General features: G+C 39.0%; 1 protein-coding gene across 3 annotated transcripts in view; it reads left to right on the top strand.

Moving 5' to 3' along the window:
- Positions 1-25,891, top strand: part of HDAC9 (histone deacetylase 9) — a 927,746-nt gene that overhangs the window by 33,752 nt on the left and 868,103 nt on the right. For all 3 annotated transcript variants that reach the window (XM_046020997.1, XM_046020994.1, XM_046020996.1), the window contains exon 2: positions 24,046-24,146. The gene's annotated coding sequence lies outside the window, so the exon portion shown is untranslated. The remainder of the gene's footprint in view (positions 1-24,045; positions 24,147-25,891) is intronic.

Raw genomic sequence — 25,891 nt, 5'->3', positions numbered from 1 at the left:
AGCATTAATGAACACTGAGGTCTAATCTTTACTGCCTTCTGTTAACTACGTACATCATTGTTTTCACAGGCATTCACTAATCATTACAATTCATTTTTAAGTAAAAAAGAAGTTGCTGTATTATAAAAGAATAGTTTTGGAAACTCTGAAACTTTGTAGTTCACAAGGAAAAGATGAGGATATGTTGAGGCAAAGGTGAGCTTCTCTGTATCATACCAAACCTCAATTTGAATTATGGTTGTTAATTTCTTTTTCACCCTTCTATACAGCAAAGCTACCCCTTTGTTTCTTCAACATGGTCAATTCCAGAAGCTAACATCCCGATCTATGGTTTCAGCAGAATTTAAATATAAGCTACAGTAATTACAGTATTGAAAAATCCCCTTAGCATTCATTGTAATATTTTCTTTTTTTTTTTTTAAAGATTTTATTTATTTATTTGACAGAGAGAAATCACAAGAGAGGCAGGCAAAGAGAGAGGAAGGGAAGCAGGCTCTCCGCTGAGCAGAGAGCCCGATGTGGGGCTCGATCCCAGGACCCTGAGATCATGACCTGAGCCGAAGGCAGCGGCTTAACCCACTGAGCCACCCAGGCGCCCCATTGTAATATTTTCTACAAGGAGAGAAATGTTAATTCATTTTCACATAGAGTTGAAAGATTATGCTAGACTTGATTTTCTTTAGAGACCATATGCATATTTACCAGAAGAATATACTCTGTTTTCAGTTTTATGTGTAGGTTGGTGTGAATCTGGATATGTTAGATGAGGGCAGGACTCTTGTAAGAGAGAAGAAGTCAGAAAGTCATGGAACTGACACTTGCTGAGTGCTTACTAGACTTCAAGTACACTGGGGCATGCTCCATCCTGTAAATGTCACGATAGGTCTGGGATCTAGATGGTATTAGTTTCATTTTACAGTTGATGAAATAGAAACAAAAAGCTAAAATCACTGGGAAGTACTTTTTCTGCTATACCCCAATTTAGTATCTGGACCAAGAAATGGAGATGGGGGGCGGGGGCAAGTTATAGTTATGGGTTGACTTGAACACAAAACTCTGAGGATTTGGATTCATCCTTAAATATAATTTTTTTTTTCTATTTTGGTTTTTTAAATTTGTTTTGGTGGAAGATTTTCATATACTCATTCAAATTACTGCTTGAAATATTTCCCAGTGGGCTCTAAAGACATTGGTTACAATGACAGATTTTGGCATGATGGGCACTATTTAATTTGTAAGGTAAACCCCTCCTCCAACAGAAAGTTACTTTAAAATGGAATCTGGTAGGTTATCTGAGTTCTGATTTTGCATTTTTATTTGGTACTGCAAGATGTCAAAACCCTTTTTATTTAGAGCTCTTTTATCCAAAATGGCAAAAGGACACAGATCAGTTTAAAACCAGAAGTCCAAATGTGATTTTTGCATCTGATAACTCATTTTCATCCCTGTGTATTTTAATTATAAATAAATATGCAACCCCCAAATTTAAAACAGGTTGCATTCAAAAGTTCATTCGGAACACAGTTGTTTGGAGTTTAAACATTTTTCCATAGAAACAATGTTACGTTTCCAGGCCAACCTACGAAATCTTATTTAAACCATATAGTACAGTTTCTGCTCTAAAATCATCTTGGGGCCCACACAACATATATTTCTATTGGGAAAATGCAGTTGGAGTTTGGCTTGGAATAGACTAGTGCTTCACTGGGGTAAAGCTGGGTTCATGGAGCCCTCCTGCCATTCTGGCAATGAGAATTAGCATTTTTTTTTTTTTTTCTCATGATGATACTTATAGTTCCTATGACTTTAGGTGAAGATTCTAGTGGCATAAAGGATAAGGCAGGAAATGGGGCATCTTCTGAGAATGGATATGTGATTCAGCATGCTCTTGGCTGCAAGCAAGAGACTACTTGACTTGAGTGATAGTGCAGTTTAGCTTCTCACAAAGTCTGGAACAAGCAGTTTCAGCTTTGGTTCATTCAACAGCTCAATGAAGTCTCCGTTCTAGATTCAGTTAGGTCTTTGAAGTCTTCAGAGCCTCATGGCCGTAGAATGTCCTCTGAAGCCACAAGAATCTTACTCTTGCGAAACAAACTCTGGAAGATAAAGAATGAGGAGTGGCCTTTTAATCGTATTAAGTAGGAAAATCTCTCCTAGAAGGCATTCTTCTGAGCAGATTTCCCTTCACATAACTTTGGCCAAAATTTGGAGTCAAAAGTCTGCACCTAAATCAGTCGCTGGCCATTCCTAATCAGATTTCTGGCGCTGGCTTAGGCTCCACAGTTCAGGCGAATTATCTTCTGGGAGGTGAGGCAGTTGCCCACCTTGTCTGAGCATCATGCTAAGCTCATTTGGAGATCTATAGACAAAGAAGGTAGAATGTCAGTTGGGTGAATCATCTGTGTCTTCCACAGGGCATGCCACGAGGGAGCAATGAATGGCCTTGGGCAAGGGGAAGGTCATAATTTCTGGGTTTTTGTTTTAGCTCTGTCTGACCAGCTTTGTGATCTTGAAAACGTCATGTGGTTTCCCTCCTGAGCCTCCAGTTTCTATACAATGGAGAGTAAGATAGATTCGTTTATTTGAGCATCTACTTTATACAGGAAGTATTTTCAGCACAGAGGATGTAACAGTGAACCTTGAACAGTCCTTCCCAACTCTCTTAATTTTCTGCGTGATTCCAAGTGATAAGCTGTCATCCCTGTAAAGTTTTGGGGGTAGAGATGGGGGTGTGTGTGTATGTGTATATATATATGCATGCACACATATATATATATATATATGGTATATGTGATATATATATATGGTATATGTGATATATATATGGTATATGTGATATATATATATATGGCAATTTGCTCTGATGGCCTTCGGTTTGATGGCAATCTGATAAACTTTGGGGGGAAGTTTTTTGGCCTTGGCCATGTCCTATCTCTTCTTTTATTTTCCTTTATTTTCTTTTTCTTTGGAGAATCTAAGAGATTGATTTATTCCATTTTGCTCTGCCCACAACTGTTGTTCCTGACGTTTCTGTCTTTCCATTACCCAGTCTAACACAAGAGATTGTTTCACAACATTTTTCTTATACTTCTTCCCCCAAAGCAACAGATAACTTGATTGATGTTTTCTAAGTTTTGTTTTGTTTTGAACTGTTAGCAGCCAAGGAACTAGATGACAGTGGTGTGAAGGGAGGTTCTCCACCCTCCCTACTCTTTTCTCCTAGGCCTGGAGAGAAAGTCCAAAGTGCACAAAAAAGAATACTAGGGCTTCCTTGAATTCAGAATACCAAGTTAAAATCTACTTATATTTCTGAGAAATATCCAGATTTGATGAGAAGGAGGAGAAGAGTATGTTGAGGAGACTGACTCCTGACTGAGCACAGCTGTGAGAGCCCTGAAGAGTGGGAATCCCCCTCCTTCTTCTACCCTTTGCCCCAGCTGCAGCCATTCTGCCCCCGGGGACGCTGGCTAGGCCTGGCTGCAGTGTGGACAAGGATCAGGGACCTGAGAAGGGTAGGGGTGAGCTGGCAACATCAGAGGTAGTGGACCATGAGGGCAGGGGAGGGAGAAGCGAAGATGCACTGCTGAGAGACGAGCAGAAGGCTGGCTACAATCTGAGTTTCTGAACCTCTCATGAAAATCCATTTTCTAAAGGAAAGCATACCTGTCATCAAGTATAGCAACAAGAAGAGTACTAGCTCATGATAATATGTATTATTTTCTAAAATACATTCGAAAGGACTTTGGTGCTTGGAATGACCCTGCTTTGGCATGCTAGTAAACCGCACTGCAACTTGCAGGTGAGAGAGGATTATAGTCTGTATTGTCTGGGTACTTCTCCGTCTGCCTCAGGAGCTGGCATACATTTTCTGTAAAGGACAAGAAAGATACCTCAGTCTTCATGGGCCCTCTGGCCTGGGCTCCATGTCCTCCACTCTCTGCTGCTATAGCACAAAAGTACCATGGACAATAGGTGAAAGGGTGTGGCCGGGTTCCAGGGACCCCTTTACTTATGGACAACTCCCTCATGTTTCCTTCACTTCCCCGTAATTTTCACGAGTCTTGAAAAATTTTTCTTCTTTTGATTTTTTTTCAAATATTAAAAAATGTAAAACCCACCCTTACGCTGTGGGCCATGCTAAGTAAGACAGGACAAAGGCCAGATCTGGCCCTTGGGGAATAGCTTGTCAACCCCAGGTCTATCGTCTGTTTATCTGTCTACCCATCTATCCGCTTCCCACCCTCATCTGTGAGCATGAATCTCACTCCATTAAATTCTGCATTCGGAATTCTTTCTTATACATGTTGTCAGCTGCACTAAACACTTACCAAGGAGATAGAGAATACCAATCTGTTGGATCTCTAGTAAATTTATTTCCGTTTCCATGACTGAACTTGTACAAGCTTTAAATGTTTTATCATCATCATTATAAAATACTACATTTAACATTCTTATAACCAATTTAGAATAATTCCTTTGTAAAATATCCTCAAGGAAGCCCATTATTTGACATTTATTATGTCAAATAATAAATGGTCTTGGATCTTGTTAAAACTTGAAAACCACAGGTGAATGATAGTGTCATGTCAATTTTTACACTCTGAATAGGGCACTTGTTTTTCTGAGCCAGACAGGCAGGACTTGGATAGCTGTATATTACTGTTTATGAGCCTTATCCTTTACTGCAAATCAAGTGTTTATTCCACTCCTGAACTTAATTAGCAGCTAAGAGCTTTGTGCTTTGTATTTTAAGGAAGCATGTGATTTGTTCATTAGTTCAAAAGCAGATTAATTATTATATCTTTAGTCACCATCTGTAAACACATCTAATATTGGTGAGCTCTCCCCTGCTGAGTTACCTTGAAATGCCCTGTGGTGTTTTATTAGCTTTCAATTCTGTGTTTATTACAGTTGGTTGGAGATTTTTCAATTTAGTTTATTGGCCACGGAGAGTCCAATCCTTCTATGGAAAAACCAACAATTTCTGAGGGTGAGGGATTTATTAATGCTGGCTATCAATTTGCTATAAACATTTTCTCCAAGTCATACTGTTTGGGTTTGGATTAAAATATTAGTAGTTCTATTATAAGCCAAGGTTTTAAGCACCTTGTGTCCCATCTGGGGTCAAGGAGGAGCAATTGGGAGTAAAATTAGTAACTTGCATACAAAAATGTTTTCCAAGTCCAAGCCATCCTCAGACAGAAGTATTAAGTGCATGAGGGCAAGTGGATAAATGGTTATACTGATGCATTGGTATTTTGCTCTTGTTTAATTCTGGCATGGTAACAACCCTTTCAGGTTTCAGGTGATTCTCAGAGACTGTAAAGAGCTTGCATAAGGTCAGTGGTAGAGCTGGGATATCAACCAAAGTCCCGTGACATGTAAGCTTATATTCCTTTTCGTTAGTGTCTAAATTGCCAGATAAAGTCAGGATGTCCAAATAAATTGGAATTTTAGCTTATCAACAAAACTCTTTTCAGTATTAGGTTTCCCCCCATATTGCATGGACCATATTTAGACTGCAAGTATTTGTTGTTTATCTGAAATGTACATCCAGCTGGGCATCTGTATTATCATTACATTATCATTTGTTTAATTTGGCAACTCTGGTAGTGTCCCTTTTTTCTCGCCCCTTCTCTAGGCATTAAGGCTGCCCAGGGACCCCCACTGTGCTGCTGGCTTTGGTTTATTGACCCTGTCTTAGTGCCTTCAGGCTTCTGTAACAAAATACCATTGACTGCGTGGCTCATAAACAAGTTCATTTCTCAGAGTTCTGGAGGCTGGGAAGGACAGGATCAAGGAGCAGGCAGATTCAGCGTCTGATGGGAGCCTGATGTAACCTCATGTGGTGGAAAGACTGAGGGATTTCTCTTGGGTCTTTATAAAGGCACTGATCCCATTCCTAAGAGCTCCACCCTGCTGACTTAATCACCTCCACAAAGCCCTACATCGTTTTGTCATGTGGGAGGGATGGGTTAGGATTTCAGTTGAGGGGTTTTGGAGGAACACAGATATTCAGACTATAGGAAACCCCATTCTTTGCTTTTTTAGTTTGAAGTTTACCAGCTCAGGACCATTAAGTGAAGACCTTATTCTTGCTGATTTTCATAGTGTCCAGCGACTAATCTGATGAAATAATTTGGGGTTAACCTGTTTATCAGTGCTAACAGGCTTCCTGTGTTATTTTTTCCAGGTTACATGTTTATTTAACAGGACCTAATGTAGCTAATGCTTTAACACATAGTAACTTCAGAAGCCAGAACTTCAGACCCCATGCAGAGAAAATAGAGAAGAGTTTTGAAATCATTCTTTTAGTTATTCTGATACTGTGTTTTTTCCTCACAGAACCTCAGTTTATGGTTTTAACTCTTTTTTATTTCTCCTAAAATTTGATCATCATAGCTTTTTTATTTTCTTACTTTTGATTTCCATGTCTATTTTGGTGCGTTTTCAAAACTGTGTTATAAAATATGTTTAAAAAATTTAGTGGATGATTGAGATCCCTAACAATTCTGAAACTATATTTTCACTTTTAGCAAAAGGTAATGCTTTATGGTATTTTTTTTTTTCTTTCTTGAGCAATCAGAATGCAGTGGGAGAAGTCAAGAGTTCTCAGTATCTATCTACATAGCCATGTACCAAGGTGGGACTAGACCAGGAGCTCCTATGTACAATTAATCTAAGCCAGTACCTTTGTACTTTGCCATAACTCAAGAAAACTTATGTGTGTGTGTATGTAATTTTTTAAAAAGATTTTGTTTATTTATTTGACAGACAGCACAATTAGGTAGAGCAGCAGGCAGAGGCAGAGAGAGAGGGAGAAGCAGGTCCCCCATTGAAAAGTAAGCCTGATGCGGTACTGATCCCAATATCCTGGGATCATGACCTGAGCCAAGCTGAAGGCAGCTGCCCAACCGACTGAGCCACCCAGGCATCCGGAAACTTATATTTTTACCAAAAAAAATCTCAGAGAATAGGTTGGAAAACCACTGGACATATTAGAGGAATGGTTTTATTATCTAGTTAACCGTGAAGCAGTTTGTATGGGCCCCAAACTTTTTTTGGACTACTAAGCAGAAATAGTGTGCTGTTGGCTCTAATAGGGATCAACTCACTTTTTCTCTCTGGACATTGGTTTTTTTCATCTGAAATAACGTGAGGGTGAGGCTGGATGATCTCTGAAGTTTTTATTGTGTTAGTACTGGCTCCAACTGAGTTGGGTATCCTGAGTAGTTGCGGAAAAGCTTTAGATGGGATGGGGTTTCTCAACTCTGTGAAATCCTATAAGGCATTAGTTGTGGTGGCCACTCATCCAGTCTTAATCCATTTATTTATTCAAATATTTACTTCCTCCATGAACTGTCCACTGAACTGTGCTTGGCACAAAGGAGGCACAGTGCCCGCCATCATGAAGCTTATGGTCCATGGAAGAGAGGGCAATAGAAAGTAAACACAAGTGAATGTGCAATGGCAAATTGAGTGTTAATTAAGAAGGAGAATATCAGGGTTCAAATGAGACCAGTAACATTGTCTCTAGATTGGGTGTATTTAAACTCTCTGGAACTAACATTTAAGCTAAGAGAGATCTACTTTCGGGATGAATAGTTACTTCTTGGTTAGACAAAAACAAAACAAAATAACTGATGAAGAGTGGGTTAGACATCATATTACATGGTACATGTAAAGGCTCAGAGGTGGAAAAGAGTCCTGTGGGCTCCATGCATTGAAACTCAAGCATGGGGATTTAGTGGCACAAGACATAGTGATGCTGTTCCTAGTGCCCAATTTCCTAAATGTTTTATTTCATTACTAAATTACTCCCTTCCAGTTGCTTCTCTTGGTGTTCCATTCTCCAGCACCTTCGTAGGCCACTTTTTTAATTTATTTTTTTTTCAGTAACAACGTTACTGAGACATAATTTATATACCATACAGTTCACTCATTTAAAGCATACAATTAGGGGCGCCTGGGTGGCTCAGTGGGTTAAAGCCTCAGCCTTCAGCTCAGGTCATGATCCCAGGGTCCTGGGATGGAGCCCCACATTGGACTTTCTGCTCAACAGGGAGCCTGCTTCCCTCTCTCTCTGCCTGCCTCTCTGCCTACTTGTGATCTCTGTCTGTCAAATAAATAAAAATCTTTAAAAAAATCTTTAAAATATTTTTAAAAAGCATACAATTTAAAAAAATAAAGCATAGAAATCAATGGTAGAGTATAGAGTCACGGAATGTTGCAGCCATCGCATTTTAGAATATTTTCATCACCCCAAAAAGAAACACCATGCTCCTTAGAACTCCTCATTCCCCCAGATCTAGGCAACCAGTAATTCACTTTTTGCCCTAATGGACTTTTTTCCTCTGGCCATTTCACATATATATGGAATCATAATATGTGATTATCTATGTCACGCCTCTTTTTTGAAGTTTTCTCGTGAGTGTTTATTACTTTCTTCTCTCTGCCTCCAAGTCATTTCAGTTACAAACTTTTTCTTGCCTTCAGCATGCCAACTTGTTCCAGTGATTTTTTTTTTAAACCATCAGCAACTTCCAAATTCAGAACAACTTTCAGATTTCAAAGTGCAGCAGCCTAATTTGTATTGGTGAAGAGATGTCTTTCTTGTCAATCCTTATTTTTCAATGTTTAGAAATCTTTACAGATCGGTCTTCTTTAGTCTATTACCCAAATCTGATCTCTTTCACTTAAAATAAGTGTTAGGAATCTTGAATGAACCTTTGTTGTAAGAGATACATTATAAAGCTTCTGTGTTCTTCTAAATAAAAAGAAAACTTGAGGATGTGTAAATTTTGTAGTTTTCGATGGCTCATGTAAGGAAAAATACTTAATATCTATTCCAGTTTTTTTTATAAGTGGGTTCTCTGCTTTAAAAATAAAATAGTCATAATTCTGTGCCTAATACTTGTTAGTATGAACTTGATTAATTGATTGATAGCACTGTTTGGTTGCTGGTTAGATATCCACAGTCTGTTGAAAATCAGAATGTTGAAAAACTAGTAGCATAAATCAGAATTTCTTGGTTTAGGGGAAAGTAGGAGGTTTCTTTCCTACTTAGGAAATTAAGTTAAGAAGTATTTTTTAAAAAAGATTTTATTTATTTGAGATAGAGCATGAGTGGGTGGAGAGGAAGAGGGACAGGGGAAGCAGACTCCTCAGTGAAGCGTGGAGCCCCATGCAAGGCTCGATCCCAGGACCCCGAGATTATGAATGAGCTGAAGTCAGTTGCAGAGCCAGCCACCCAGGTACCCCAGAAATTAAGAAGTATTAATCTTCCTTTATTTTTTAACCAGACCACTTGTAGGGTGGAGTGGGGGGTAAAGTGTACACTACTGAACCACTGTCTGAAGTCAGTTGTAGAAAGAAAGTATCCTTCGAAGACAGAGAAAGAAATGTCGGTGTCTTTCCTGGGCCAAAGCTTTGGTCGTTGTCATTTCTATGCCCTACAGAAGGAAAGCAACTTGTTCTGGACAAGTGAACTCTGCCATCTGAGGCTATGGATGCCTTCAATCCTAACAAAGGACTTTAGAAAGAAAGAAAGACCTCCTTAAAGAGCAGGTCCAGGCAGGAGGGCATGCGTACTCATCTGTGGTCTTTGTAATCTGAGCAGTACAAAATGAACCAATTATGATGTAATGATAGACAATTGGAGTAAAAATATAAGACAGATCCTTCCCCTATTTGTTTTAGGTTAGGGAGAGGCTGACGTCAAGTATTTAAGAGCTATTTCAGCTAATGACAACAGATAGATTATGGAGAAACACTGCTTGCTCTTTAGGCCAGGTGGTAATTACAGACTTCGAGAAATAGGAGTTGAATGTGTTCCATTCTCTAACACCTTCACACGCCTCTTTTTAAAAATTGTCTGTTGCACGTTCATTTACTTCCCTCTTTTTGCTCCCAAGTCACAGCAATTAAGGGCTTTTTCTTGCCTTCAGTGTGCCAATGTGTCCCAGTGACGTTATTTCTCTTTTCTTGAGACAATTAGTAGCTTCCAAAATTCACAACGGTCTTCAAATTGCTAACGGCAGAAGTAAAATATAACTACATTCAAGGTGTTTAGAAACTCTCATTAGGTTGTAGTAATACGAGGAATAATAGGTAAAATGTTTTATCATATATGAATATATTCAAATGTTGTGATTGAAGTTTTTAGCTTATTCTCCGTGGAGTCAGGTAAGTTACTATCCCCTGAATTAAGTGGAGGAAATGAATTTCCAAAAAAGACAGTATGTTTTTTCAAGTAAGATCACTCAGAAAATGGTATAGAATCTTTGACTTTGGCTGAGTTCTTTGGATCTGTGAGATGTTAGTTTTATTATCCACAAAATGAAGAGTTTAGCCTAAATCTGTCTTTAGTGAGGTGGGTTGTGCAAGGCTGAGAGTGAAGAACAGCTTCAAATGTTTTTCAAATGATACCGTTTCTTTTTATCAGAATCCCAGTGTGTCCTGCTCCCCCACTCCCGAATAAGGTGACTTTATTTTATTTTATTTTATTTTTGTAAAGCGTCCTAAGGTTAACAGTCTTTAAAAATAACTCTCAGAATTAAATCACTTGGCTATGAACTTCGGACCCTGGCCTAACTAGGTCCTCTGGTCTCGAAGATAAATGAAACTGCTCACCATGGAAATAGTTGGTACCAGTGGTCTGTCAAGGAAAGCAAATCTTCATTCAAACTTCTGCTCTCCACCCCCCCAAATCCTCATCCTTAGGTTCTGCCATAAATTGCATTGGAAATTAATAAGAAAAAAACAGAATATTGAATTCCCATTCAAAGCAGAACTAATTCCCTCCAACATACCCATGGCATGTCAGTAAAAAACAGGATGAATCACAGAAAATAATTGTAGTCTTTGGACATGTCAGAGCCTTATAATATATTTAGAGCTGTTCATTCCTCATATCAACCTCTTAAGAAAGAAAAAAAAAATGCACTGGGCTTTTTGTTAAGCAGTGGTGATATTCTAGATGACATATGAGAAGACTTGTCAAATATCCATGAGTTGAAACTAGACACAGCATGACTTCTTGTCATTTTAGGGACACTTCGGAGCTAAGTCTGGTAGCTTTGGGCATCAGCTTATTTTTAGCTTCCTGTGATGTCTGTTTTTCCTGGTTGTTATCCCTGGGCTTAATTTTGCAGTTGTAGGATATACACGTTATTCAGCAGATATGACCATTTTCTCTTAGTTTATGCTGTAAGCATGATCACATTTTTAATGAGTTAATGGGTTCATTTCTTGTTGGTGGCTTTGCATTTAAAATGGCACTCGAGTCAGATAACCAAAAACCTCAAGTGGAAAAAACGATTATTGTAGAAAAAAGGGAAAGCAGCATGTTTCTGTAAATGCTTTCACGTCTCTTACTCAAAGAAAACTGTTTGAGGGCGCCTGGGTGGCTCAGTGGTTTACGCCGCTGCCTTCGGCTCAGGTCATGATCTCGGGGTCCTGGTATAGAGTCCCACATCAGGCTCTCTGCTCAGCGGGGAGCCTGCTTCCCTCTCACTCTCTCTGCCTGCCTCTCTGCCTACTTATGATCTCTGTCTGTCAAATAAATAAATAAAATCTTAAAAAAAAAAAAGGAAACCACTTGACTATTGGAAGTTGCTAGGAGAAGCATGCAACATTTCTGTGGCATTACATTTCTGTTTGCTTGTTTGAAGTTATTTTTTAAAAATCTATGTATCTGTGTGTGTGTGTGTGTGTGTGTATACATACACACGTGCATGCATGCACAATTTGTTTTTTTGAATGCCTGAGTGCCCCTTCTCAGACAGGGCCAAAAGAGTGAAATTTAGCCTTGATTATAATGTTCACACTCCTGGAATTGGACCATTACAACCATTGTGTGAATAACCTTGTGGAAGTTTCCTGTAGCTGCACTGGCTCCTTGGCACCATAGTGTTCTCTGTGTTCATGCTGTGGGACTGCTTTAAAGTTCAAGTCCCGTTACCAAGCAGCTTGGTATTTCAGAGACTAAATCTCGTGTGGCTAAGCGATGACAAAATTGACCTGCTTTATTCCTATTTCTGCTGGAGAGCATATTATTTTTCACTAATATCGTAGTGTATATTAATTAAAAAGTGTTAGTAAAGGACTGCTAGGAAAAGAAACGAGACTTTGGGTGACCATATAAATTCTTTTATAACTCCGATGGATCAAGACCACTGAAGCTAGTGGTTAATTTCCACCATTAGCTATGCTTATACCTGTTATTATCAAAATCATGGACTGAATGTAGCTTATAGAGTCTTATGCACGGCCCTATTTGAGGCAGTAGAAATTGGATAGGACTCTTTAAAAGCAGAAATTAATTATAGGAACTGCATAAAAGGGAAAAAGGAGAGGATCAATTTTAAGTTGTCCGCATTTGTTGAGCAACATTATTGGTCATTCTTAAACACTGAGAGTGGTTCTGAATCAGATTTGTGTTTCTGGTTTTCAGCCTCCTCTCCATGCCCATCCATACCCTCAACCCAAATAATATTTGACTGAAACCAGAAATGTTCTCTCTTTATTTGCTACATTAGGGATTTCAGAGGGAATTCTGTTCACTGAGGAAAGAGAAAATCAGGCCAGTTCTGAGAAACTAAAAATACAACTATGCAAAATTGTTTTCAGAATGGAATTCATTGGCATTTGTTTTTATGCATGACAACCCTTTAAAATATAGTGTTGAATCAAACTGTGATTCTGACTTCAATAATTTTTATAGTACGTTTATGAATATTGACTATAGATTTTTTTTTAAGATTTTATTTATTTATTTGAGAGACAGTGAAAGAGAGCATAAGAGGAGAGAAGGTCAGAGGGAGAAGCAGACTTCCTGCGGAGCCAGGAGCCTGATGCGGGACTTGACCCCAGGGCTCTGGGATCATGACCTGAGCTGAAGGCAGTCACTTAACCAACTGAGCCACCCAGGCACCCTTGACTATAGATTTTTTTATGGGGTTTATACCTAAACAGATCTAATTTAAATCGCTATAGCATGATAGTAACATTAATTATAATGATAGCAGTAATACTTATTGAGCTCATAATATGTGCCTGACAGTATACTAAATTATTTTCTCTTTAATTCTTATCATTACCTTTCCAAGAGGGTAGTATTGACCCCATTTATAATATAGCAAGGACTTATCAATTCAATGAAAATTAAATTTACCCTTAGGAAGAAAAATGTTTTAGCCTGCAGGCTTAATGAAGGTTCTGGGGAGACCATGAGCATTGACATACCTGATGCCTTCCTCACCTTCTCTCCTTTCAAGGCCTCTCTTCTTGTTGCTGGTGCCAAGACTTCATAGTGAGAACTGGATGGCAGAATAGCGTGACAAGGGATTGGAGTTCTTGGGTTTATCTGAGATGGAGAGAGTGTGGAATAGAGATGAGGGGGATAGGAAGAAAGGGAACCAAAGAGTGAAATGGTGGGAAGATTTCCATAGAGATGGGGCTGGTGCTGCTGCTGATAATGATGATGGTGATGATTATTGTTGTTATCTTTGTGTAAACTTGGATTCTTAGCTTAAGTAGACCATGCTGGAGAGAGCTCAAGAAGCAGAAAGGGTGACAAGCTGCAACTTCCCTAAGAACTGGTAATGAGAGAGAGAGGGGATTACTCTGGACTTGTACTAGCTGAGGAATTAAGGGTTCAACTTCAGTTTCATTATGAATCTATATTGGCAGGGACTTGCCCAGGGACATTTCTGACATCACCGTTTGGCAAATAGACCATAAGTGCTTATCTGAAGTCACTCATGTTGTCAGGGGCAAAGCAGGGATGCAAATCCATGACTCACTCAATTCATAGTACTTTTTTCTCTTCGTTACACCTTCCTGGCACTCTAGAGAATGATTTTTAGCATGAGGCTTCATGGGGGTCCCAAAGAATGTGTGTTACGACTCTACCTGTGTTTACCAACAATTCTAGTAATCTTCCATTTCTAAACCTGGTAATCAAATGTATTTTTTTTAAAGATTTATTTAATTTATTTGGGAGAGAGAGATCGCATGTGCACATGAGTGGAGGGGCAGGGGGAAGGAATCTCAAGCAGACTTCCACCAGTGCAGAGCTCACTGGGGGACTCGTTTCCATGATGCCGAGATCATGACTCCAGGCGAAAGCAGGAGTCAGGCACTGAACCGACTGAACCACCCAAGTGCCCCCAATCAAATGTACTAAAAAATATTTTTTTAAAAATTATGTATTTTAGAGAGTGAAAAGTATGCTTAAGAATATTAAATATTTAATTTATTGGATATCATCATCACATCATTATAATCTGGACTTTTTTCTGAGATTTTATTTTACCCTCTGGCACCAAGAAATTATGGAGCAGATGATGCTTTACTTATAATCTTCACATACTTTGTTTTGCTATTATTTTGTTTTCTGAGAGTCATAAAGAAGTCAATTGCCAGGTTTTATAAACTGTTTTGTAATATGTTGGATTGTACGAGATACCTATAGTAGTCTGAATAATGGCACCCTATAAAACATATACATCCGAATCCTTGGAACCTGTGAATGTTACTTTTTTTTTTTTGAGAGAGAGAGAGAGAGAGCACGCTTAAGTATGTGGATGAGGGACGGGCGGAGGTAGAGGGAGAATCTTAAGCATGCTCCATGCCCAGCATGGAGTCTGACGTTGGCCTCCATCTCACGACCCTGAGATCATGACCTGTGCCAAAAATCAAGAGTTGGACACTTAACCGACTGAGCCACCTAAGTGCCCATGAATGTTACTTTGTAAAATGGCCAAAAAAGAGACCTGGCAGTTGTGATTAAATTAAGAGTTTAGTGATTATTCTGATTTTCCTTAGGTTATCCAGGTGGGCCCTAAATACACTCATATATGTCCTGATAAGAGGGAGGCAGAGGGACATGTGACACACAAAGAAGAGAAGAAAGCAGTGTGACCATGGAGGCAAAGATTGGAGTGATGTTATTACAATCAAGGCAATACCCACAGCTACGACAAGTTGGGCAGGACAAGAAGCAGATTCTCCCCTAAAGCTTTTGGTGGAAGTGACTCTACTGACACTTTGATTTTGTTTTTTGAAATTGATGTTGGACTTCTGGCCTCCAGAACTTCTGTGAGAAAATAAATTCTATTGATCCAGGCCTCCAGTTTGTGATAATTTGTTATGGCATCTCTAGGAAATGAATACAGCACTGTGGAGAAGTCCCAAAACTTCATCCAACGTCAGTCCATGAAAAAGAGAAGGGCAGGATGCAGGCTTTTTTTTTTTTTTTTTTTTTCCTGCCCAAGCCAGGGCATTCATTGCCCAGGAACAATTCACATACTGCTGAAGTGAAATTTCTATTAGACCTATAGGCGGCCCTTTCCCTGGTAGAGTGGAGGCTCCGATGACGAGCCATTGGGGGCAGGATGGTCCCCTGCTTAGGGGTTCTTGGCAGCAAGGAAATGGTCTATCTCCGCAAAGACAGAATTAGTCTTAAAGAAGAGATGAAAAGTTATGGATTTTGTTGTATTTTTTTAAATTGGAATACCAGCATAGAAGTTATTTTATAGGTTTTTCACTTTGCGCACACCAAAATAAGAAAAATAAAACATCATCTTCCCCAGAACTTAGAAGAACTTATGTTACTCTTTGACTAGATCTAGATTTCATCCTGTCTCTTACTGTTATCTTAATTCAAATACAATTAGAAAATTGCATCAGTGCTCTATATTATGTAGGGAATTGTTGGTAATTATGTTTAGACAATGGATTATTCAAGATTTTCCTTTTATTTAGCTGTATGAGTAAATGCATCTATGACTGTGATAACTTAGACATTTTTTTAAAGTTATTACTTGGTATGCCATACTTAGAAAAAATGAAATTAATTTTTCTTTACATTAACAAAGATTTTAATCTATATGCTTATGCCACTGGATATATATATATCCTGGTTCTTTCTATAAATATCTAGTAGTAATACCAAATTAAAAACAAAGCTGTTTTGTTGACATAGCATTTAATTTGGAGGTCACTTATGTTTTGAATGGAAAGTTTTTAATCAAGTAGCTACAGTAGAATTTGACTTCCTGTTCCTTTATAAAACTAAAATTCTCAATGAGCAGAGCTTTGCTTTAGAATAAACCAGCCACTATGAAAACAAGCTTCTTCAGCTGGTGGAAAGTTGTGTGCCCTGATTAGCAAGCAACCCACCCTAGGCTTCAGGCATTTTAAAGCTGAAGCACAGCTTCTATTGTTTGGTAATGAGTATTTTGCAGAGTCCTTTCAAAAGTAAACTGTATTGTTCCCTTGCTAGTTGCAGTACATCTGACTGAGGTGATTATGGTTTGTTAAAAAGCACTTTCAAGACTGCAGAAAAATTATCTATTTGAAAAAAGATTGTCCTCCCCCTACAACTACTGATAAACTTGAAAGCCTTGAACGTTTTCTGAACACCCTACCAAGGGCTTTAAAATTATCTGAAAATCCTGCCTCTGATCCCAGGTGCATAGAGTCTAAAAACCCATCAGAGCACACAGGCAGTGCTCTGTTCTGAGCTGCTCATTTGGTTGGGCACAAAATTTTGCATAGTAATAGTGTTTAAAACTTCGGTGTTCAGAAAGGAACATTAAGTTCTAATATGAAGTTCTAACATTCAGCACTAACATCCCTGAATAAATAGAGCAAGTTTTCAACCCTCCAGGGTACTTGTGGTATAGATACTGAGACAGCCTCGTTCATCATAGAAAAGGTTAAACTGCTAGGGCATTCAGAGGTGCTTTGTGTTTTTTGGTGCAGAATCTGTAGCGCTATCAGAGTGCTGGGGGGGCATGGAGTGGGCTTGGGGCCCATCTTTTACTTCTTTGCATTTTCATATATCCTTTATTCTTAGTTACTTGTGTCATTTCATTATTACTAAGTTGAAAGACCACAGCCCTGGTCTTGTTCTAAGAGACTATTTTTTAGAAAAAAAAACATTTGCCTTATAGACTTTAAATATCATGTAAGCAGAGTTTTGAATATAGAAGGCAAATAATGGATAGGGCCTACAATACTCTATCAGTTATTGAATCATGATTTTGATGAAGTTTTAGAATATAAGTGAGGTTTGGTGGGGTGAGGTCCGGAGCCAATGACCAAAAGAATTCTTGAGACAACTTTGGTGCAAAATGGTAGCTTATTAAAGCACGGGGACAGGACCATGGTCAGAAAGAGCCCCTGCACTGGGTTGTGAGAGGTTGCAGATTATATACAGTGGTATTGGAGGGAGGTAAGGAAAAAAGGAGGGTTTGAAAGAACTTTAGTCTGCTAAAGAGAACCTACAAGATACCAGAGGCCTTGCCATTGTCAAGTTAAGGTGGTTTTTCCTTTTAGTAAGATGTTAACAGTAAAATAGTTGGGAGCTTCGTGGAGGAATGTCACACTCCTGCTATCATGCGTCCTTATCAATGAGCTTTAGGTTTAGAAGAAATTTAACTTCATTTCCATTTCCCTTGGCCTCAGCCTCCCTCAGTTTTATGGAGGGGAGGATGATGTTAGGGCTTTAGGAACTGAGTTATGGGTCTTTGGAAGTTAGGCTATTGATAAGAAAACGTCTTCCTTGTAACCACTAGGATGGGGCGCCTGGGTGGCTCAGAGGGTTAAGCCACTGCATTCAGCTCAGGTCATGATCTCAGGGTCCTGGGCTTTCTGCTTGGCGGGGAGCCTGCTTCTCCCTCTTTCTCTGCCTGCCTCTCTGCCTCCTTGTGATCTCTCTCTCTGTCAAATAAATAAATAAAATCTTTAAAAAAAAATCACTAGGATATTTGTAAACTGAGGGAGACTCAGGTCTTGCAGGATTGTGATCTCTACAAGTTAACTATTTGTTTTTCCTTTAGGAGGAAATGTCACTGAGGAATGTCACATATATCCCAGGGTGGGGGGATTGGGGATGTCAGCTTCTGCTTTGTCCTCAGCTTGCCTTCTGTTCCCTCACCAATTTCCCTACACAAAACCGTTGTTTCTTTCTTTCTTTTTAAAATTAAAGATCTTATTTATTTATCTGAGAGAGAGAGAGTACCCAAGAGCAGGGGGAGGGGTGAGGGAGAAGCAGACTCCCTACTGAGCAGGGAGTCTGATGCAGGTGTGGATCCCAGGACCCTGAGATCACCACCTCAGCCAAAGGCTGAGCCAAAGTGCAACTGACTGAGCCACCCAGGTGCCCCCAAATCCTTGGTTTCTTTTTCTTTCTTTCTTCTTTTTTTTTTTAAGATTTTGTTTTTTTATTTGACAGAGACACAGCGAGAGAGGGAACTCAAGCAGGGGGAGTGGGAGAGGGAGAAGCAGGCTCCTCGCCGAGCAGGGACCCTGATGCAGGACTTGATCCCAGGACCCTGGGATCATGACTTGAGCTGAAGGCAGACGCTTAACGACTGAGCCACCCAACTGCCTCAAATCCTTAGTTTCTTAATTTTCAAAATTGATCCTAGTCTTTCCTTGTCTCGGGATTTTCCCTAAATTCTAATTGAGTAAAATTAGAATTTTACTATCTGAAGAATCCCACCCCCATCTGCTGTCTGTGTAGGAGTAACTCTTCTGTTGCTTAGAAAAAAATGGGGCTAAGCTACAAAGAACCCACAGGTCTAAGGATGTCCTCCATTTCCCCACCTGCTATATGGGGCTATGGAAGGGATTTGGCCTAAAAAAGTAACTTAATTTGACCCAGTGAAACTCTACCTTAAAAAATAAGGTGCTTCCAAAATAATTAAAGGAGTAACCCTCAGGGGGACCCCTCACCTTTCCTATTCTTCCTTCCTACCCTTTCTGGCAGTTCTCATTCTTACCTTTGAGGTTCTTCTCTCTTTTGAAAAAAATGCATGTTTGAACATTAAGTGCATGCATTGGAGTCTTAGACACTGTCCCAGCCCACTTGAGAATCTCTTCTGTTTTTATTGGGATGAGGTCGGCATCGCCGCGTAGAATTTTGTTGTCCTTTCTTCATCTTGCAGGGAAAATAGTGTTCTCTTAATTCCCAGCTGTTTCTCTTCTTTGAACAGAAGGGACAACTGGCCTTATAGTTTTGTGCTTTTGGGGACCAGCTCATCCCAGGTGAATTTGAGAGCCTCTCAGCTCATCCTGTCCTCTGCTGCTCATCTCCGGTGGCCCATAGGGCCGCTGACCTTTACTTCCTTGAAGAGGAACCCAGTCATCCTCCCCCCTCTACCCCCGACACAAACCCAAGGGTATGACAGGTCAACAATATTCTGTTTTATGCTCACGACTTGTGATTCCAGCTCTTCCTGGCCCCAAGTCTGTGGAGCAGACCTACAGCGGCAAACACCGCACCAAGCTGAAGGGGCCTTTTCCGATAAAATCTCCCATTATATCCGCAGAATGTGCAGAAGCATTGGATTTAGTTGTTGGCTATTCAGTCCCACCAAGGTCCTTCAGTTCCACTCTTTGGTCCTTTAGATTTATAGAATTCTTGTGGAAATATTTTGAAAACTCTACCCTCTGCTGCTTTCTCACCCAAAGGTAAGTTACACAAAAGCAGGTAGTTTTTCCCCCTCATCTCTTGTAATCTGGTGTATTCCGTGCACCTAGACTTATCAATAAATGAATAAATCTCTATAGGGGCATATTTGCATTTTGTAGCAAATACTACTGATATTTTTTTTCCAAAACCTGGAGAAAAATGTCCTCAAAGAAATCAGGAGATGGAGTTAGACTGCTTATTAACCCTTGCCATACAACTGTCTATAGTTGTTAAGACACTTTTGAAAAAAACTCCATGTATTATGTGGTGCTTGTGGTCAACTTCTTATGAAGATGGTCTGTTATATAAGAGTTCTGTTTATTGGCAGGGATGACAGAATCTTTTTAAATTACCGTGTCAAGATGTTAAGTATGTAAGTGAGATGAGTTGCTGCTGTAACTAAAAAAAACTGAAAGCAACTTAAATTAGTTTAGAGGAAGTGAGTTTCCCTTTTATTTTACCTATTAATTTTGTGCACAGTTTGGCTGTGCGTGATATGAACTTGTCATAGCATGACACAAACATTTTCTTGCATATGGCAGATAACCACATTAGAATAAGAAAAAAGCCTTCGTTGATATGACTTCCTGGTAGTACCACAGTCTTACATTGCTGATTATATTTATGCCAAAAAACAAAATCTCCAAACCCCCAAATCTATCCACATGGGTCATCTAGTTTCAATTTTAATGACTTTCAGACTCTTCAGTGGAAAGTAAATAAGCAAAATAACAATACGAGTTTTATTGAAAAAAAAATTAGAAATAAAAAGACCTGGTTATAATACATTTTTTAAAGAAAATTTAGAAATTAAAAAAAATGGCTAAGAGATAAGATCATTTTAAATACCAGTTCTCGGGGCGCCTGGGTGGCTCAGTGTGTTAAGCCTCTGCCTTCAGCTCAGGTCGTGGTCTCAGGGTCCTGGGATCGAACCCCACATCAGGCTCTCTGCTCAGCGGGGAGCCTGGTTCTCCCTCTGTCTCTCTGTCTACTTGTGATCTCTCTCTCTCTGTCAAATAAATAAATAAATAAATAAATCTTAAAAAACAAAACAAAAACACAACCAGTTCTCAGAGGGCACCATTAGCATACTGATGTGTTTCCTTTCCTCTGTTAAGGAAAGTGAAGGCTTCTGAGCTTCTTGTGTACTATTATTGATTCCTGATTTCTGTGACTGGGTCTCCTCTGTTTCACCAAGTCAGAAAGTTTGGGGGTCGGGGCACCTGGGTGGCTCAGTGGGTTAAAGCCTCTGCCTTCGGCTCAGGTCATGATCTCAGGGTCCTGGGATCGAGCCCCGCATCGGGCTCTCTGCTTGGCGGGGAGCCTGCTTCCTTCTCTCTCTCTCTCTGCCTGCCTCTCTGCCTACTTGTGATCTCTGTCAAATAAATAAAATCTTTAAAAAAAAAAAAAAAAGAAAGTTTGGGGGTCACCTTTGACTTCCCTTTTCTCTCACCCTTTTATCATTTGGCCCTGTTGGCTCTCCTGCCTTGAATCTTCGTGTGCTCCCTTCTCTGTGGTCTACCCCCAATCCTCATATCCCACTCTCTTGTCATCTCTTCTTTGGAATTCTGCAGCAGCTTCTTACCCTTCTTCCTGGCCCGACTCATACCCTCCTCTGCTGAGTGCACCATTCTGACACTAGCATTTTCTGTTTTTCTCAATGTTAGCTTGATCAGGTCATATTCTTATTTAAATCCTTTCAGAGGCTCCCACTGCCCTCTTCATAATCTGCCCTGATAACTCCTAGTCCACTGTTTGCATTTTGCCTCCCCACTTTCTCCTTAGCCATCACCTTAGTTGACTAGCAGTTCCTAGAATGTCCTTTCTCTTCTACATTGTTCACCAATGCTGCTCCCTGTACCTATAATACATTTTTTTCCAAACTGCTTGAAGTCTCAAATCTCCTGAAGTCTAAAAAATTGAAGCAGAATGGCATGGCAGTGCTGAGTGTTTGTTACAAATACATGTTTTGAATGAAATCTTTCTGTTCCTCTTCCAGAATTTAACCTTGTCATCACCAACTTTGAGACTCTCCCTATCCACAAAGACTTAAGTTTCACTTATTTTGTATTTCCGCAGTTTATGGCTGGCACTTAGGCATTATATGATTTAAGTCAATGAGAGATCCTTGAACATCTATGAATATGTCAGGTGAAAATTGTTAAGCAGTATTTTAGGTGGATTTCATTCAAAGAGTCAACAGTATATATTGGCTATCTATCATATGTCAGGTCTCTTCTCTGGTTCCTATGAATTAGATGGATGGCATCTTCACTTTCATAACATTGTAGTCTGGCAGTGGGAGACACATACCCAGTAAGAAGCAACAAATAAATGAGATAATGTTATTGGAGATAAATAATATGAAATAATAAACCCAGGGTGATGTGTTGGGACTGAGAGTGGTAGTTTGCTCTTAGACTGACTGAATGGGAAGGGTTGTGCTATTTCATATATACCATTATACTCTCCAGGCATCTGTCAGTCATACTGTAGCTTAATATCGATCAATAGTGGGAGGTGTGCATGTTATGGGGCTGAAAGTATTAAGGCTAAAGGATTTTTTGGAAAAACAGATTGTATTTAATTGCAATTTGAAGGAAACATGATAGCATTCAAATAATCAAATGAATATAGGACATAACAGATTTTTGGATCACCCAAAGAAGAACGAAGTAAAGCAATAAATAAATTTACAGAGAGGCATATCTCAACTCCCTGTAGAGAACACCTTTTAAATGCCTATAAGCTACTTATCACTGGAAGGATTTGATGAGTTTTTGATAAGGGATATGTTTGGGTAGAGGTGATCTGTGTGTCAGAGGTGAGTGGGGAATTCCATCTAGAGGAGAAAAAAGCAGCCAAGATAGTTTCAGAGATCCCTCCTCCATTGAGTTTAGGGAGCTTGACCTAGGAACTTGACCTAGGTGCTTGAAGAGGAAATGATCCCAGCCAGAGAAGGAAGACCCCTCAGAAGAAGTGGATAAGAATAAGAGATGACATTTCTCTGGAGAAGGAACATGTAGAAAATATGGAAGAATGTTGATTCACCAACCCAAGTGTCTTCACGCTGATTGGTTGGAGAAAAGGGAAACAGAAGGAAAAAAGATTATGAAAGGGAAAGTGATTCTGGAATACTGTAGGTAGCAATGCTCTACATAAATGTGAGGCATCAGTTAATGAGATAAGCTTTGATTAGAAGCAGTTATCTGCCTGGACTAATTCTTAAGTCACTGCTTTTCAGATGATAGTTCTTGGTCTAGTAATACCCCAAATAGTATTATATAAATTAAAATAAATTGGAATTGTTTGTTTATCTTTTATTTTAAGCATAATAATGGCATGTCTTCATTTCTGATTTTCAGAATTTTTTTTTTATAATTATTTATTTGACAGACAGAGATCACAAGTAGGCGGAGAGGCAGGCAGAGAGAGAGAGGAGAAGCAGGCTTCCTGCTGCACAGAGACCGGCTTTGGGGCTTGATCCCAGGACCCTGAGATCATGACCTAAGCCGAAGGCAGAGGCTTAACCCACTGAGCCACCCAGGTGCCTCAGATATTCAGAATTGTTGATTGAAGCATATATATATATATTTTTAAAGATTTTATTTATTTATTTGACAGACAGACCAGACAGAGATCACAAGTAGGGAGAGAGGCAGGCAGAGAGAGAGAGAGAGAGAGAGAGAGAGAAAGAGAAAGCAGGCTCCCCACTGAGCAGAGAGCCCAATGCGGGGCTCGATCCCAGGACCCTGAGATCATGACCTGAGCCAAAGGCAGAGGCTTAACCCACTGAGCCACCCAGGTGCCCCTTGATTGGAGTATATTATCTGGATTCAGGCTTGGCTAGGTCGGGGAAAGAACAAAGGAACATGTTTTTCTTTAGAGGTGCTATGATTGCTTTTTATGTTGTGGTTGGTATTTTGGCAGGCACAGGTATTAAACTTCTGCCATCCAGAACTAAATATAATTAAACTTTCTCAGGCTTTAAAGAAAGGGATCTTGGCTTTTTAGAGGTTAAATAAGCTTTATGTTAATAACAACTGTAGCATAATGCTTTTACTCTCACTAATCATATTTATTATACATTATTCTTAGAATTTTCTTTCTAGCAAAAACAATTTAGTGCCAATATTTTAAGTTACAGATGCTTTCTAGAGAAAGAGTTAAAGTTTTTTAGTCCAGGAGGAAAAACAGTCAAAATGGAAAACCCCCTCATTTCTTATATTTTCCTAAGAAGCGGAATAGTCATTTCCTAATCTTAATGCTCTCAGGGATTTAAAGAATTGGCGCTTAAAAAAGATAAAAGTAGGAACTGAAACATATTCAATAGAAGTATAAATCAAGGGAACATATTAAACCACAGAAAGGAGATTTCTATTTTTCCTTATTTGGGTCTCTAGCAAATAGGCTTATTAATTCATATTGATGGAGGATTTTGATGATGATAATTAGAATATCATTTCATCTGACAACTTATTTAAACACTGTATTTCTAAATGAACCATCTCAATTTTTGGTCTGAAAGGTGACAGCATATTTATTATGGTCCATTTCAGAAATACCCACTTACAAATAGACCTCTTCACACCTGGGTGTGCCTATTTGGAGACACTCAGAAGAAGTCCTCCCAATGTGAATTACTTCTTGACTTTCAGAGGTAAGATGAAATTGCTTAAAATGAAAATGAAAACAAAAATCTGCTTACTTCAGTGTACGTTTGGAAGGTTACAAAAATTGGGTCAAATATTGATATTTGCTTTTTGGTATTTTTGTCATTTAATTGGCAAGTTAATAGGGATGCTTCCTTGGGTGAGATCATTTTCTGTGAACTTGGGGAGAATTGAGTTGCCCCTTTGCCAGTGGACATGCGGGAAGCACATCATTGAAGCATATGCTATCTATTGTAAAAATATTTCAGTAATGGAGAAAAATATGAATAATAAATTTAATAGTCATCTACACATATGTCCCTGTTAGATCTTTACATTTTATTCTGTTTACCTCAGGACTTTTTGTTTTATGAAGTAAAGTATTTAAGATGTATTTGAAGGGCTTTGTTCATTTCAGTCACTCAGAGATAGCCACTGTTGGGGGTATGGTGTTTATCATTCTTACCCATTTATTTATTCGTTAGCCATAATATATTTATCCACAAATATTACCATATCATTTTGTATGTTCTTGAAACTTCTACGAAGGGTATGCTATATAAATAATACTTGAGCTTGTTATTTCACTAATTTACAATAAGTTTTGAAATGTATTCATGTTGACATATCTAGCTAAAGGTCTTTTTTTTAATTACTGTAGAGTATTCTTTTATTTTATATTAGTACAGCATTCATATATTCATTTTCCTGTTGATGAACATTTAGATTGTTTGCAAAATTTCTGTTCTAAATAATCTTGCTATGAACATTCTTGTGATTTTGCCCAACCAGTCACATGGGAGAATTTCCCTATGAGAATAATTGCTGGGTCATTTATTAGTTTCGTATTGCTACTGAAACAAATTACCCCAAACCTCTGGCTTCAAACAACACAAATTTATTATTTTACAGTTATGGAGATTAGAAGTCTGACACAGGCCTCGGTGGGCTAACACTCAGATGTTGGCAGAGCCGTATTTCTTATGGAACCCCTAGGGGAGAATCTGGTTCTTGCTTTCATAGTTTTTTTTTTCTTTCTTGCTTTCATAGTTTGTAAAGAGTGCACAATTTCTTTGGATTGTGGCCTCATTCCTCTGTTTTCAAAGCTGACATTGCTGCAGCTCTGTTATTCCATGGTTACATCTCCGTCTGACTTTCTTCTGCCTCGGTCTTCCACTTTTAGGAACACTTGTGAATACATTGAGGCCACCTGAATAATTGGAATAATCTCCCTATTTTAAGGTTACTTTATTGGCAAACTAAATTCCATCTGCAACCTTCACCCCCTTTGCTATGTAACATATTCACAGGTTCTGGGAATTAGGTCATGAACATCTTTGGGGCATCATTATTCTGCCTCCCACAGGTCATAGGGTGTTATAAATCTTCCTCTTGACTACATAGTTTTAAGTTTCTATTCTAAGTGGTGTGTGCTTAGAATATACTCTCTGAAATGTATGACATCTCAGTTGTTTCATATCCTTGCCAACACTAGGATTATACGATTTAAAAATGATATCCTATTTGACGAGTATGATTGGTATCTCATTGAGCATCTTTTCATATAATCATTGGCTGCTGAAATTCTCCCTTCAGTTCATTGCCCATTCCTTTCCTTTTCCCAAATTGTTCTTTTTTTGTTTTGTTTTGGTTTCTTACTGATTCATGGGTGTTCTTAAAATATTCCCGTTCCTAATTCTTTGTTGGTTATTTGCATTGCAATATTTTTTCCTCAATGTCATTTATCTTTACC

This window comes from Meles meles, chromosome 10, assembly GCF_922984935.1.
Source record: "Meles meles chromosome 10, mMelMel3.1 paternal haplotype, whole genome shotgun sequence".
NCBI classification, from domain to species: domain Eukaryota; kingdom Metazoa; phylum Chordata; class Mammalia; order Carnivora; family Mustelidae; genus Meles; species Meles meles.
The sequence above is the reverse complement of the archived record's forward strand: the minus strand, read 5'-3'. Positions and strand labels throughout refer to the sequence as shown.